Genomic DNA, 16,153 nt, shown 5'->3' with positions numbered 1-16,153 from the left:
CTTCTATAAAATGTGTACTTTAGTACATCAAACTAAATGTCAAATAGATAAAGTACCAAATGTATTACGAGTGTATTATTATATAGAGAGAGTTAAAAGTTTTGTCAGTCAGGGTTGAACCAAGGAGCAGAACCAGATTATATAAATACATACATACACACATGCACATACATATAATTTACTACAAGAAATTTGCTTATGCAATTGTGGGGGCTGACTAAGCCACCCAAAATTCCACCAACTAGTTGAGAAGGGAAGATCCATGGAGAAGTGAGGGTGACTGCAGACCAAGCTGCTGCTTCAAGTCTTTGAAGCTTAGGAAAGGGCTTATCTCTCTTTAAAGGAAACCCACTTGATTAAGCCAGGACCATGTGAGATAACTTCCATTTTCATTAACTCAGAATTAATCTACTTGGAACTTTAATTACATCTGTAAAATTGCTTCACAGCAGCACCTACACTCATGTGTGACTGAAGAACTGGAACACAGTTTGTGTGTGTGCTACAAAATGGCTGCTGCCTCCTTTCCACCTACTAACACATAGGAGTGAATATGTCTTGTAACCCACTCTATCTGGAAACTTACTAAGGAAAAAAATTTGGGGGAATGTATTAGCCTAGCCAAGTTGATATGTAACAAAACCAACAACAGAAAAATAAACTTGCTCTATATTTATATATGTGAGTTCTCTTATTTCCTATTTAACTCTTGTCAAACATTATGGATCCATACTCTTGCTTGGAGTTTCAGAGATATAATTCTTCAATTCTACTTCTTTGAATATATCCCAAAGTATTGAAAACAGTAACTAGCAGAGACATCTTCACCTCCATGTTCATAGGAGCATTATTTACATTAGCTAAGTCATGGGGGGAAAATGTCTGTCAATTGATAGAGAAATGCACGAAGAAGTGGTACATATATACAATGGAATAGTATTCACTCATGAATAAGAAGGAAATTTTACAATTTGTGACACTATGAATGGACATTGGGAGAATTATACTAAGTGATAGAAGTCAGACAGAAAGAGAAATACTGAATGATCTTACTTATATGTTGAATCTATTTTTTTTTAAAGATAAAGGTAAATGAAAAAACATAGTTACAGAAATAGAGGTCAGGTCAGTGTAGGTATGGAAATTGGATGAAGTTGGTCAAAAGGCACAAACTTTCAGTTATAAGATAAATAAGTACTAGGGATAAAATGTACAACATGATTACTATAGTTAACATTGCTGTATGTTAAGAGAGTAATGCTGAGTTCTCATCACAAGGAAAAAAATATGTTTCTTTTCCTTTTTTATTTTTCTATGTGTTTTAAAAATTTTTTATACAACCTTTAAAGGTTACACTCCATTTACAGTTACTACAGAATAATGGCTACATTCCCTGTGTTGTACAATACACCCTTGTAGGCTATTTAACACCCAATAGTTTGTACCTCTCATTCCCCTATCACTTTATGCCCCTCCCTCCTCTCCCCACTGGAAACCACTAGTTTGTTCTCTATATCTGCAAGTCTGCTTCTTTTCTGTTATATTTAATAAGATGTTGTATTGTTTAGATTCCACATATAAGTGATATCATATAGTATTTGTCTTTCTCTCTCTGACATATTTCAGTTAGCATAGTGCTCTCTAAGTCCATCCATGTTGCTGTGAGTGGCAAAATTTCATTCTTTTTTATGGCTGAGTAGTATTCCATTATAAATATGTATAATATCTTATTTTTTCATTTATCTGTTGAAGGATACTTAGGTTGCTTCCATATCTTGGCAATTGGAAAGAGTGCTGCTGTGAACATGGGGGTGCATGTATCCTTTTAAATTACTGTTTGTTTTTGTTTAGATATATACCCTGGAGTAAAATTGCTGGGTAATATGGGGGTTATATTGTTAATATTTTGAGAAAAATCTTTACTGTTTTCCACAGTGGCTACACCAATTTACATTCCCACCCACAGTGTATGAGGGTTCCCCTTTCTCCACATCCTCACAAACATTTGTTATTTGTGTTCTTTTTGATCACAGCCATTCTGACAGGTGTGGGGTGATATATCATTGTTGTTTTGACTTGCATTTTGCTGAATACTAACAATGTTGAGATCTTTTCATGTGCCTGTTGTCCATCTGCATTCCCTCTTTGGAAAAATGTCTATTCAGGTCTTCTGCCCATTTTTAAGTTGGATTGTTTGATTTTTTGATGTTGATTTGCTTGATTTATTTATATATGTTAGACATTAATCCCTTATTGGTCTTATCATTTGCAAATATTTTCTTCCACTCAGTAGGTTGTCTTTTCATTTTGTCAATGGTTTCCTTTGTTGTGCAAAAGCTTTTAAGTTTAATTAGGTCCCATTTGTTTATTTTTGCGTTTATTTCCTTTATTTTAGGAGTGGGATCTAAAACAATATGGCTGTGATTTATGTCAAAAACTGTTCTGCCTATGTTTTCCTCAAGGAATTTTGCAGTATCTGGTTTTACATTTAGGTCTTTAATCCACTTTGAGTTTATTTTTGTATACGGTGCTATCAGTTAATATGCTACACCAAGTTAACCAATTGGGAAATAAAAACAATATGATCATCTCAATGGATGCAGAAAAGGCTTTTAACAAAATTCAACATCAAGTTATAATAAAAACTCTCCAGAAAGCAGGTTTAGAGGGAACATACCTCAATATAATAAAGGCAATATATGACAAACCCACAGCTAACAGTGTATTCAATGGTGAAGAGTAGAAAGCATCTCCTCTAAGATCAGGAAAAGACAAGGATGCTCACTCATGCTACTTTTATTCAACATAGTTTTGGAAGCCCCAGACACAGTTATCAGACAAGAAAAAGAAATAAAAGGAATCCAAATTGGAAAGGAAGAAGTAAAACTGTTACTGTTTGCACATGACATGATACTAAATATATATAGAAAATCCTAAAGATGCCCCCAGAAAACTACTACAGCTCATTGATGAATTTGGTAAAGTTGCTAGGATACAAAATTAATACACAGAAATCTGTTGCATTTCTATACACTAACAATGAAAGAAAGAGAAATTAAGAAAACAATCCCATTTACCATCTCATCAAAAAGAATAAATCACCTAGGAATAGATCTAACTATGGAGCTAAAAGACCTGTACACAGAAAACTATAAGAAACTTGTGAAAGAAATTGAAGGTGACACAAACAGATGGAAAGATATAACATGTTCTTGCATTGGAAGAATCTATAAAGTTAAAATGACATACTACCCAAAGCAATCTACAGATACAATGCAAAACCTATCAAAATACCAATGGCATTTTTCACAGTACTAGAATAAATAATTTTAAAAGTTGTATGGAGACACGAAAGACTGAATAGCCAAAATAATCTTGAGAAAGAACAGAGCTGGAGGAATCATGTTCCCTGGCTTCAAGTTATACTATAAAGCTACAGTAATCAAAACAGTATGGTACTGGCACAAAAACAGACACATAGATCAATGGAACTGAATTGAGAGCCCAGAAATAAACTCATGTGCTTATAGTCAGTTAATCTATGACAAAGGATTTAAGAATATACAATGGGGAAAAGACAGTCTCTTCAATGAGTGGTGCTGTTAAAACTGGACTACTACATGTAAACGAATGAAATCAGAACATGCTCTAACACCATGTATATTTTTTTCTATCTATATTATGAATTTAACTAAACTTATTTTGGTAATCTATTCACAAACATATGAATCACTTCTTTATGCTATATACCTTAAACTTCTACAGTGTCTTTTGTCAATTTTGTCTAAGTAAAACTGAATAAGAAAAAACTTTCTGATATTTACCCAAACATGTAATATTTCTAGACATCTACATCTATAATAGTTGTAAAAATATTTTGTTTTGTTATTACTTCTGCTAGTTTGTGTATATCACTTAATATTTCAGAGATTTAGCTCTTTGCCTTAAAATGTGAGATTATGATATCTGCTTTAGTTAACTCACACATGAATTGTAAAGACAAGTAACATGATGAATATGCAGGAGCTTTGTAATTTACAATTTTGGAGTGGGATTTCTTTAATTTTTTAAGAATTATACTTTTCACAGATTTATTCTGCTTAGCTAGATTTACATCAGGAAAATATAAAGTTTTTTTTAAACAAAATCTTCATTTTGGTTAATTGTTTTGAAAATATGCTGACCATTAAGTTGATGATTTGATTAAAGGGTTGAAAATCAATACTTGAAATAGCAATACAGTTGAGAAAATAATATTAGTAAAATAGAAAATTCCTTAGGGTTTGCTAGGAAAATTCATCATAGTCTCACATAACATTATTGAATAGAGGGGTTAGAAGGCAACTAATTGGTAATTTCAGTCAATTTCAATCTACCATGCTTCACATGCTTAGGTTTTTTTAAAATTAACTATAAATAATTCTACTCAACTACATAAAGTATAAATTTAAAATACCAATCATGCTTCATCATGTGTCAAGTTCTTAAGATATGTGAAATCTTAGATTTGTAATATCGAAATTTAATCTAAATTTGCAGACCTGCAGAGGCCAAGAAGTGCCCATAATCATTAAGATACTTGGCATTGTAGATGGAACTTCACAAGTTACAATTTGATAATTGTTTTTTAAAAATTATTACTTCCAAAATTTTCTATTTTTTAACAAAATTAAAACTGTTCCAGAAGATGCTTCACATTATATGTCATCAAGGAAATACAAATTAAAACCACAGTGAAATACTACTATAAATCTATTAGAATTGTTAAAATCTGGAACAGTGACCACACAAAATACTGTGGAGGATGCAGAGCAACAGGAACGCTAATTCATTGCTGGTGGGAATATGAAATGGTACAGCCATTTTGAAAGACAGTTTGAAGGTTTCTTATAAAACTAAACATACTTTTACCATATCCAGCAATTGCACTTCTAGGTATTTACCCAAAGGAGTTGAAAACTTATGTCCACACTTAAACCTCTTCAAGGATGTTTATAGCAGCTTTATTCATAATTGCCAAAATTCAGAAACAACAAGATGTCCTTTAGTAGGTGAATGTATAAATAAACTATAGTACATCTTGCAAATGGAAGACCGTTCAACATTAAAAAGAAATTAACGGGTTTCCCTGGTGGCGCAGTGGTTGAGAGTCCGCCTGCCGATGCAGGGGACACGGGTTCGTGCCCCGGTCCGGGAGGATCCCACATGCCGCGGAGCGGCTGGGCCCATGAGCCATGGCCGCTGAGCCTGTGCGTCCGGAGCCTGTGCTCCGCAATGGGAGAGGCCACAGCAGTGAGAGGCCCGCGTACCGCAAAAAAAAAAAAAAAAAAAAAAAAAAAAAGAAATTAACTACCAAGCCATGAAAAGACATGGAGGAATAAATGCATATTACTAAGTGATTAAGCTAATCTGAAAAGGATATATACTGTATGATTCCAACTATATGACATTCTGGAAAAGGCAAAACTATGGAGAAAAACTGATTAGTAGTTGCTGGGGTGTGAATAGATAAGTAGCTTGAGCACATATATTAGGAACAGGGAAAATACTCTGCATGATCTTGTAATAATGGATATATGTCATCATACATTCATCCAAACCCATAGAATGTTCAACACCAACAGTGAACCCAAATGGAAACCATGCACTTTGGGTGATTATGATGTATTAATCTAAGTTCATTCTCGGTTTAAAAAAATGTACACTCGGGTGATGTTGATGTTGATAATTGGGGAGGCTAAGTATGTGTGAGTCATGGGGGTACATGGAAAATCTCTGCACCTGTTCTCAATTTTGTTGCAAACCTAAAACAATTCTTAAAAAAGTAAAATCTTTAAAAAAAACACAAAAACTACACAAGTTACCTAATGTTTTTTTCACCTAAATAAAGAGGTAAAATAAGGCAAACTCAAAAAGATGAGTTTATTTGGGAATAGCAAAGGAATTGCAATTTGGGACAAACAAATTGTAGCAAGCTACAAGTTAGTCCATGAGGGTTTGGGGTAGGTAGTATTTATGAGCAGGAAATGTTGAGGGTAGAGTTCAGTTAAAATCAGTTAATGTAAAAAACAAATGGAGACCAGCCCTGAAAACTTCCTGAGTAGACAAAATTAGTCCAGTCACACAAATAAAGCTCAATTCAGTTCACTTAGTGAGACCAACCTAACACCTGGGTCATCTCTTGTTGATGCCTCTGGCAAAACTTCCCAAGGTTAATATGAGACAACCTCTGATTACCTCCCCCCCCTTCCCAGGTCATCCAAGAAAAGTGGATGTATCCTATCAGCTTTTTGTAAATCAGGCATTTGCAGGAAATCAGTCTCTTAGTCCTTAAGCTTTGTCTTCCGGAAGGCACATGTGTGCGATTCTCCATTTTATATCCTCTGGTCCTGTTTTAGATTGAAATTCTTTTACATTGTCATTTACCTAGTTGATCATATTTATTTTATCCTACATACATGTTGTCTTTTGCTTTATCTTGCATAAAATATTCACAATATGATCAATGAAAACAAAATGCTTTGTGTAAGTCAACTACTAATAAATTTAAGTATTTATTAATATCTATATAATAGATTATATATAGATATATATGTAATACTATATATAGTAATTTAATGTATTTATATATGAGATAATTTAAAGTTTCAAAATTGTATTATTTGATACTAATTTTTAGAAGTATTTTTATAGCTGTGAAATATTAGGATTATTTCAAATAGAAATGGAAATTGTGATAATATGGTTAATTTCTTCCATTCTTCTACTATACATCTGAGATTGGAGGTAAAAAAAAGACAAGTATTTTTTTGAATACATGTCAAATATGAAAAACTAAAATAGTTTTAACATTTTTTCATGCTATTTTTCTATCCAAAATACATAAAATACTTTACTGTAGTTCATAGATTTAATGGTATTATCTTAAAATTGAGTTGTTTTAAATTTTTCTTTGAATTTTAACACTTAAAGTAGGCTAAGAATGGCAGAGGAAAATACTTCACTTATTGTTAACTGTTTCAACTAAAACACTTGAACACATAGGCTCCCTTAAGTGTGGCATTAAGGGAATTTCTCTATGAGACTCTGAAATCAATAGACTTGTCAAAAACTTTCTAAGAGCAGCATTGTGAAAAACATCATACTTCACTGGATGGAAACACAACCTCAACAAAATTATTTTTAGAGTGAAATTGTTTCAAGACATGTTTTGACATGTTTTTTTAACAATTACAGATATTTCAAAACCTGAATGCTACTACAGTCAAATAAATAATTCAAATATTGCAACTAGTTTGAACTACTGTTTAACAGAGTTTTCATTATCCATGCAGGAACCCCTTATTTTTTCCATGCACGTCATTTCTAGTTATACTTATAAAAACACCATACTGAAATAGTTTCCCTCACATTTTGTGATAATGATGTATTACTTTGCTTCCCTAAATGGGGAAAGAGAAAGCCATGGGGAAAGAGAAAGCCATGTGGAAAGGCCCTGGAGAATGAGACTATATATATATATATAGAGAGAGAGAGAGAGAGAGAGACCAGAAAAAGAGGCACTCAGGTGCCAGACATTCAGCACCAGCTAAAAACAAAAACAACAAAGTTTTCAGACATACTTGTTTAAAATTTTTTAAATAAGTTTATTTATTTTTATTTTTTTATGTTTGGCTGTGTTGGGTCTTCGTTGTTGTGTGGGCTTTCTCCAGTTGTGGCAAGCAAGGGCTACTCTTCCTTGTGGTGTGTGGGCTTCTCAATGCGGTCGCTTCTTTTGTTGTGGGGCACAGGCTCTAGGTGTGCGAGCTTCAGTAGTTGTGTCACAAAGGCTAAGTAGTTGTGGCTCGTGGGCTCTAGAGCACAGGTTCAGTAGTTGTGGCACACATGCTTAGTTGCTTTGCGGCATGTGGGATCTTCCCAGACCAGGGCTCAAGCCCATGTCCCCTGCACTGGTAGGCAGATTCTTAACCACTGTGCCACCAGGGAAGTCCCTTCAGACATACTTTAAAGGAAAAAAGAATCCAGGGCTTTCTTGGTTCTAAAATAAAACTGTTTCCCATTCAGAACCTGCCTCTCCAGAAAACAAGAATCTCCAACAAGGAAATGTCTTCTGGAAAAAGATCAAATCTATGACTCTGATAGTAAGTAAAGCCTTGGGATAAAGTTCAGGTAAAGTGTGCAGCTGTAAGATCTTTTATTGAGACCTCAGGAAGATTTAAGAGACACAAAGACCTCTAAGAACATTAAGACTATACCTTGTACCAACAAAATAACTGGGGTCTAAAATTCTTCAGGAACATATCCCACAGCACTTTGACTGATAGCCCAAGGTATAGCATAGGTATACTGATACAGTATTCCATATTTTCTATGTTTATATGTTACTTTCTGGGAATAAGTAAAGCAGATATATTTTTAAAGCTATTAGGTTAATACAGTGATGTAAATAATTGAAAAAATATCAATTATGAACTTGAGATTTTTTTTTTTTTTTTTTACTATTTAAAGATTATCCAGTTTCCAGTAAAAGATAGTGATGTAGGAGTATCCTGAATTCCTCCCACAGGCACACCCAATCTTTGGCTACATATAAAACAAATTCCGCTGAAAAAACCCCAAAACTAGCTGAGTGACTCCTACGTATTGGTCAAACAAGAAAAAACCCACACCAAGAGGGTAGGAAAGGATGAGACACACAGTATCATCAGAATCCCCACCCCTGCATGGCAACCTGAAATTGGGAGGGAACTCACAACCCTGAGTTTCTTCCTGATGAGTGAAGTGTTTGAATCCCACATCTGGTACCCCAACTTTTAAAACCTGCACCTTAGACACAAGCCCCTAAAACTTCTAGCTGTGAAAGCCAACAGGGCTTGCATCAAGAAAACCCACACAGCTATAGTAAACTGAGAAACAGTTCTTAAAGGACTTGTGTGCATAAACCCACACACCCCAGGGCCCAGCACAGAGGCAGTCAACTGAAATGAACCCAGACTTCATGAGACAGGGGTTTATTTTCTTGTATTAAAACACCAGACTTAGGGGCAAGCACCGAATTTCATATACGTGTAGGAACCTACTGCAATACCCTCTAAAGTTGGAGGCTGCAGGACACCATCTTTGCACTCTCCATGTGTCTCACTCCAGCTCACCTGTATCTCCTGGAAGAAGTTTGCACACTTGTCTGGCTCCCTGATTTTTGTAACTATTGCCCAGGAGGTACCTCTAGATTGCCTGTCTCCAATGGCCATTAGGGTTTATGCTCACGAATCCCACATGATTGTAACAAATGAAGAAGGTGTTCTTAACTGACCACCACACCCAAGGCATAGCAGATAGGAAACAGACTGAATGACCCAGTCTTTCTGTGAAAGTTTGCTAGCTTATCTTCATAACTGAGACCTGAGTGGGTAGGCTTCTAATTAAACATACATCTTAGGGCTGAATGTAATCCTTTCCCCAGACTTCGGAGAGTAGATACTATCTTTTCACATTCCCTCTGTCATGCTCCAGGGCATCAGTATCTCCTGAAGGGGAGCTTGTAGTCATGTTTAATACCATGATATTTTCTGTCTATGTGCCCTGGTTTTGTGATTGCCACCCAGGGGATGTCCCCTGGTTCCTTTCTCCTGATGGCCAGTGTAGCTTATGTTCATGAGTTGAATGAGACAGTACAAAAAAAAAAATAGTTCTTAACTGGCTACCACCCCAGGGCTCAGTGCAGAGGGAGCAGATAGAAAACCCATCTCTCAATCTTCCCCTCAAAGCAGTATATTTGCATACTTTAAAACCCTGCTGCATGAGGGTCTGGCTTTCAATCAGCCTGAATCTAGGTGGTGACTCGGATCCACACTTTGGGGGATACTGATACTTTGGGTTGTCTTGTCACAGCCTCAACTACTGGGACCCACTAAAAATTAAATAGGCTGCTTGGACAATCACAAAGGTTTGAGAATCAACCAAGAGCTAGGGCAGAGTTGAACAGTAAGTATCATCTCCTATACAAGACCACTCCTTCAAGAAGGCAGAGGTGGTTGCTTAATGCACAGAAATAAACACAGAGAGTGAAGGAATATGAAAAAACACATGAATATATTCCAAATTAAGGAACATGATAAGACTTCAGAAAAATACATTAATGAAAGAGAGATAGGTGACTTACATGAAAGACTGAAAAAATAATGGTCATAAAGATGCTTATTGAACTCAGGAGAAAAATGTGTGAACAAAGTGAGAATTTGAACAAAAAGATAGGCAATACAAGAAAATACCAAATAGAAGTCACAGAGATGAACAGTGCATCAACTACACTGAGCAATACACTCAAGGGATACACTAGGTAAACAAAAGAAAGGAACTCATACAAATGAGAAAAAGAAAGAGTGAAGATACCTTAATGGGCTTAGGGAAAATATCAGGTGGACTAACATTTGCATTATAGGTGTCCCAGAGTAAAAGAGAGAAAAAGGGGCAGAAAACTTATTAAAAGAAATAATGGATGAAAAATTCCATAAGCTTGGGAAGGAAATAGATGTCTAGATCCAGGAAGCCCAAATAATCCAAACAAGATGAACTCAAATAAACCCACAACAAGATACATTGTAATTATAGTGCCAAAAATTAAAAACAAGGAATCAAGAGAAACACAAGAGAAAAAACAGCAAGAGAAAAAACAGCAAGAGAAAAATGACTTATTATATACAGGGGAACTCATAAGAGATTATCAGAAGATTTCCAGCAGAAACTTTGCAGGCCAGAAGGGAGTGGCACACTATATTCAAAGTGCTGAAAGAAAAACATCTGTCAACCAGTAATACTCTCAACAAGGTTGTCACTGAGAGTTGGAAAGATAAAGAGTTTTTCAGACAAACAAAGCTAACAGACTTCATCACAACTAGACTGGTCTTACAAAAAATATTAAAGGAAAATTTTTTTTTGTTATTTATTTAAAAATTTTTACTGAAGTATAGTTGATTTAAGATATTATATTGGTTTCTGATGTACAACATGGTGATTTAATTTTTTATAGATTATACTCCATTTAAAGTTATTATGAAATAATGGGTGTATTTCCATGTGCTGTCCTTGTTCCTTATTTATTTTATGCATAGTAATTTGTATCTCTTAATCCCATACCCTTATCTTGCCCCTCCACCCTCTTATCACAGGTATCCACTAGTATGTTGTCTGTATCTGTGAGTCTCTTTCTGTTTTGTTACATGTATTTGTTTGTTTTACTTTTTGATTCCACATATGAGTGATAACATAGATTATTTGCCTTTCTCTGACATATTTCACTAAGCATGGTACTCTCTAGGTTCTAGTGTGTTTTTGCAAATAACAGAATTTCATTCTTTGTTTATGCCTGAGTAATACTCAATTGTGTGTATATATATATATATATATACCACCTCTTCTTTATCCATTCATCTGTTGATGGACACTTAGGTTGTTTCCATATCTTGGCTATTGTAAATAACGCTGCTGTGAACATTGGGGTGCATATATTTTTGCAAATTAATGTTTTTGTTTCCTATCAATATATACCCAGCAGTGGAATTGTTGGATGATATGTAAATTCAATGTTAATTTTTTGAAGAACCTCAATATTGTTTTCCATAGTAGCTAGAAACTACTAGGGCTCATCAATGAATTCAGTAAAGTGGTAGGACAGAAGATTAATATATATAAATCAGTGCATTCTTTTCTATACACTAATAATAAACTACAAGATAAAGCAAGAAAATGATTCTGTTTAGAATCTCATCAAAAAGAATAAACTAGCTAGGAACTTGGTTACAGGAAGGTAAAAGACCTACACTCTGAAAACTATACAGCACTGATGAAAGAAATTGAGATGATACAAAGAAATGAAAAATACTCTGTTTTTGGATTGCAATAATTAATAGTGTTAAAATATCCATACTACCCAAATCAATCTACAGATTTAATGCAGTCCCTATCAAAATACCACTGACATTTTTCATATAACTAGAAAAAATTAACCTAAAGTTTATACAGAACCACAGAAGACCCCAAATGCCAAAGTAATCTTGAGAGAAAAGAAGAAAGCTGGAGGTATCACACTCCCTGACTTTAGACTATACTACAAAGCTACAGTAATATAAACAGCATGTTACTGGCACAAAAGCAGACATGTAGGTCAATGGAACAGAATAGAGAGCCCAGAAATAAACCCATGCACTTATGGTCAATTAATCTATGAAAAAGGAGTCAAGAATATACATTGGAGAAAAGACAGTCTCTTCAATAAATTGTGCTGGGAATATGGGACAGCTACCATAGGAAATTTTCTCACACCATATACAGAAATAAACTTATCAGAAAAAAACTTTAAGACAATGACTGTAATAAGGGACAAAAAAGTTCATTACATAATGATAAAGGTTGTATATAAGAAGGGAACAAATGTAACTATTTATACACCCAACAGAGGAGTACCTAAATATATAAAGTAAATATTAACAAAACTAAAGAGAGAAATAGACAGCAATAAGAGTAGGGGACTTTAATACCCTACTTTCATCAATGGCTAAATTATCCATACACAAAATCAATAAGGAACCATTGTACATAAATGACACATTACCAGACTAATAGACTAAACAGACATATACAGAACATTCCATCCAAAAGCAACAGAACACCACTCTCTTACACCACACATAAAAATGAACTAAAATGGATTAAAACTTGAACATAAAACCTAAAACAATAAAACTGTTAGAAGAAAACATAAGCTTCTTGACACTGGTATTGGCAGTAATATTTTGCATTTCACACCAAAAGCAGAGGTAACAATATAAAAAATAAAGAAGTGGGACAGGAGCTGAATATAAAACTTCTGCACAACAAAGGAATCCATCAACAAAATGAAGAGGCAACCTACAGAATAAGAGAAAATATTTGGAAATCATGTGTCTGACAAGGTGTTAATAGCCACAGTGTATAAGGAACTAATATAACTCAATACCAAAAAAATCAAACAATGCAACTAAAACATGAGCAGAAGATCTGAGTGCACACTTTTCTGTTGAAGACCTACAAGATGGTCAACAGGTACATGAAAAGGTCCTCACTATCACAAATAATCAAGGAAATGCAAATCAAAACCAGTGAGAGATATCTCACGCCTGTTAGAATGGTTATTCTCAAAAAGACAACAAATATCAAGTGCTGGCAAGGATGTTGTGGGAAGGGAACATTTGGAAACAGTTAGTGGGAATGTAAATTGGTGCACCCCCTATGAAAAACAGTATGGAGTTTCCTCAAAAATTTTAAAGTAAAATTACCTTATGATCCCACAATTCTATTTCTTGGAATTTATCCAAAGGAAATGAAAACACTAAAAAGATATATGCACCTCCCATGTGCGTTGCAGCATTATTTATAACAGTTAAGATACAGGAACTACCCTAATGTCCCTGTGAAGATGACAGATAAAGAAAATGTGGTGATACATAAAATGGAATATTATTCAGCCATAAAATTTTTTTGGATATGTCCCCTCAGGCAAGGGAAACAAAAGCAAAAATAAACAGATGAAATTGTATCAAACGAAAAAGCTTTGTACACTGAAGGAAACTACCAAGAAAATGAAAAGGCCACCTAAGGAACAGGAGAAGATATTTGCCAACTCTATATCTGATAAGGGGTTAATGTCCAACATAACAATGAACTCATACAACTCAATATCAAAAAAAACAAGCAACCTGATTAAAAATGGACAAAAGTTTCTGAATAGACATTTTCCAAGGAAGACATACACATGGCCAGAAGGCACATGAAAAGATACTCAACATCACTAATCATTAGGGAAATGCAAATCAAAACCACAATGAGGTATCACCTCACACCTGTCAGAAGGGATGTCATCAGAAAGACAACAACAAGTGCTAGCAAGAATGTAGAAAAAAGAAATGCTTACGCACTATTGGTGGGAATGTAAATTGGTGCAGCTGTGATGGAAAACTGTAGATTCCTCAAAAATTAAAAATAGAACTACCATATTATCCAGATGTTGCACTCCTGGGTGTTTATCCAAATAAAACAGAAACACTAATTAGAAAATATCTATGTACCCCTATTTTCATTGCAACATTATTCACAATAGCTGAGATACGGAAGCAACCTCAATGTCCATCAACAGATGAACGGATAAAGAAGATGTGGTACATAAATACACAATGGAATATTACTCAGCCATAAAAATGAATGAAATCTTGCCATCTGTGACAACATGGATGTTATCATGCAAAGTGAAATACATCAGACAGAGAAAGACAAATGCTATTCGATTTCATTTATATTTGGAATGTAAAAAACAAAACAAATGAACAAATATAACAAAACATAAACAGAGTTATAGATACAGAGAACAAATAGGTGTTTTCCAGAGGAAAGGATGGATGGGAGAGGAAAGAAATAGGTAAAAGAGTTTGAGAGGTACAAATTTCCAGTTGCAAAATAAATCAGTAATGGGTATGAAATGTATAGTGTGGGGAATATAGTCATTAACTATGTAGTATCTTTTTTAGTTACATATCGTAACTAGATTTATCATGGTGATCAGGTTGGTACCTATAGAGATATCAAATCACTGTGCTGTATAACAGGAACTAGCATAGTGTTGTAGGTCAATTATACTTCAAAAAAAAACTCATAGACAAAATGGTCAGATTTGTGGTTACCAGAATTGTGGTGGGGATATGCGGGAGAGGAAATTGGATGAAGGCAGTCAAAAGGTAAAACTTCCAGTTATAAGATAAATAAGTACTAGGTATGTGATGTACAACATGATAAAGATAATGAACACTGCTCTATGTTATATATGGAAGTTGTTAGCAGAGTAAATCTTCAGACTTCTCATAACAAGAAAAAAAGATTTTTCTATTTCTTTAATTTTGTATCTATATGAGATAATGGATATTCACTAAACTCATTTTTTTAATTACTTCATGATGTATGTAAATCAAATCATGCTGTCAACAAATTTGTACAGTTCTGTTTGTCATTTATATCTCATTAAAACTGGAAGAAAATAAAAAGTTAACATTTGAGTTCCATCTTAAATAATGCATGGCCTAATACAACTGGAATATGATACCTTTTCAAACACTTTGCTGGATCTGGGGTTTCAGAAGGGAAACCTAGTGTGGTACATATAGAGAATAAGTAAACAAAATAGTTTTCTTTAGGAATATACAAAGACTCCTTTCACAAGAAACTGATCAGTTTAGCTAATCTATACATGATGATGCCACCTTGAGGTGGGAAGTAGCAGCCTGGTAAGGTTTTGGAAGAAAGAAGAGCTAGCCCTGCTGCTACATGGTGAGGGAGGGAGAAATGCATGATGTATTTTCACAGAAAGGGGCTAGGCCAGATTCTAAAGCTGACTGTAGGTCAAGGCAAAGATTGGGGAATTTTATACGGTGTGATGGGAAGCCAGAGAGTAGGGAATGATATGATCTAATTTTCCATTAGAAGTTCTAATATGTGGATAGAGAATTTTGTAAGGATGCAAACATGGAGGTTAGTGAACCTTTTGTGAGGGTATTGGGTACATTAATTTAGAGTGGACTAAAGAAATAATAAAGAGGATAAAAAGATATTTTTAAACATAAATTGTATTACTTCTGTCTGAAAATACTTCAATTGAAATAGGAAGTTTAGGAAAGTGGTTATTGTGTATGCCAAATATATGATTTTCTGGCTTCATGTAACATTAAACTACCTTACATGTGATTCATGAAACAATAAGGTATTACTGTTGGAAAATATGTTAAATGTTTTGAAATTTAATGTACAGCTGATAAAATATAAGAACTATTAACTGTAACATTTTTCTATTAAAATAGAAAGGCAAAACTAACTGTAATAATGTAGTTGAAATTAAAGAATATTTCATGTTATTATAAAGTATATATTTTATGGAGAAACAAATGGCATAGGGAAAAAATGGACAGCTCTGAGTTTAAGTATTGATTGTATCATATCTGGTTAACTTCAGATATTTGCTTAATCATTCTATATATTAGGGTTTGTTTGTTTTAATTTGGCTCCTGAGTTACCTCACAGGTTTTTGGTGAATGCTAATAATATAAATAATGTCTTCAGAGAATGCAGTAATGTC

This window comes from Lagenorhynchus albirostris, chromosome 4 (genome assembly GCF_949774975.1).
Source record: "Lagenorhynchus albirostris chromosome 4, mLagAlb1.1, whole genome shotgun sequence".
NCBI lineage: Eukaryota > Metazoa > Chordata > Mammalia > Artiodactyla > Delphinidae > Lagenorhynchus > Lagenorhynchus albirostris.
Note: the sequence above shows the minus strand (reverse complement) of the source record.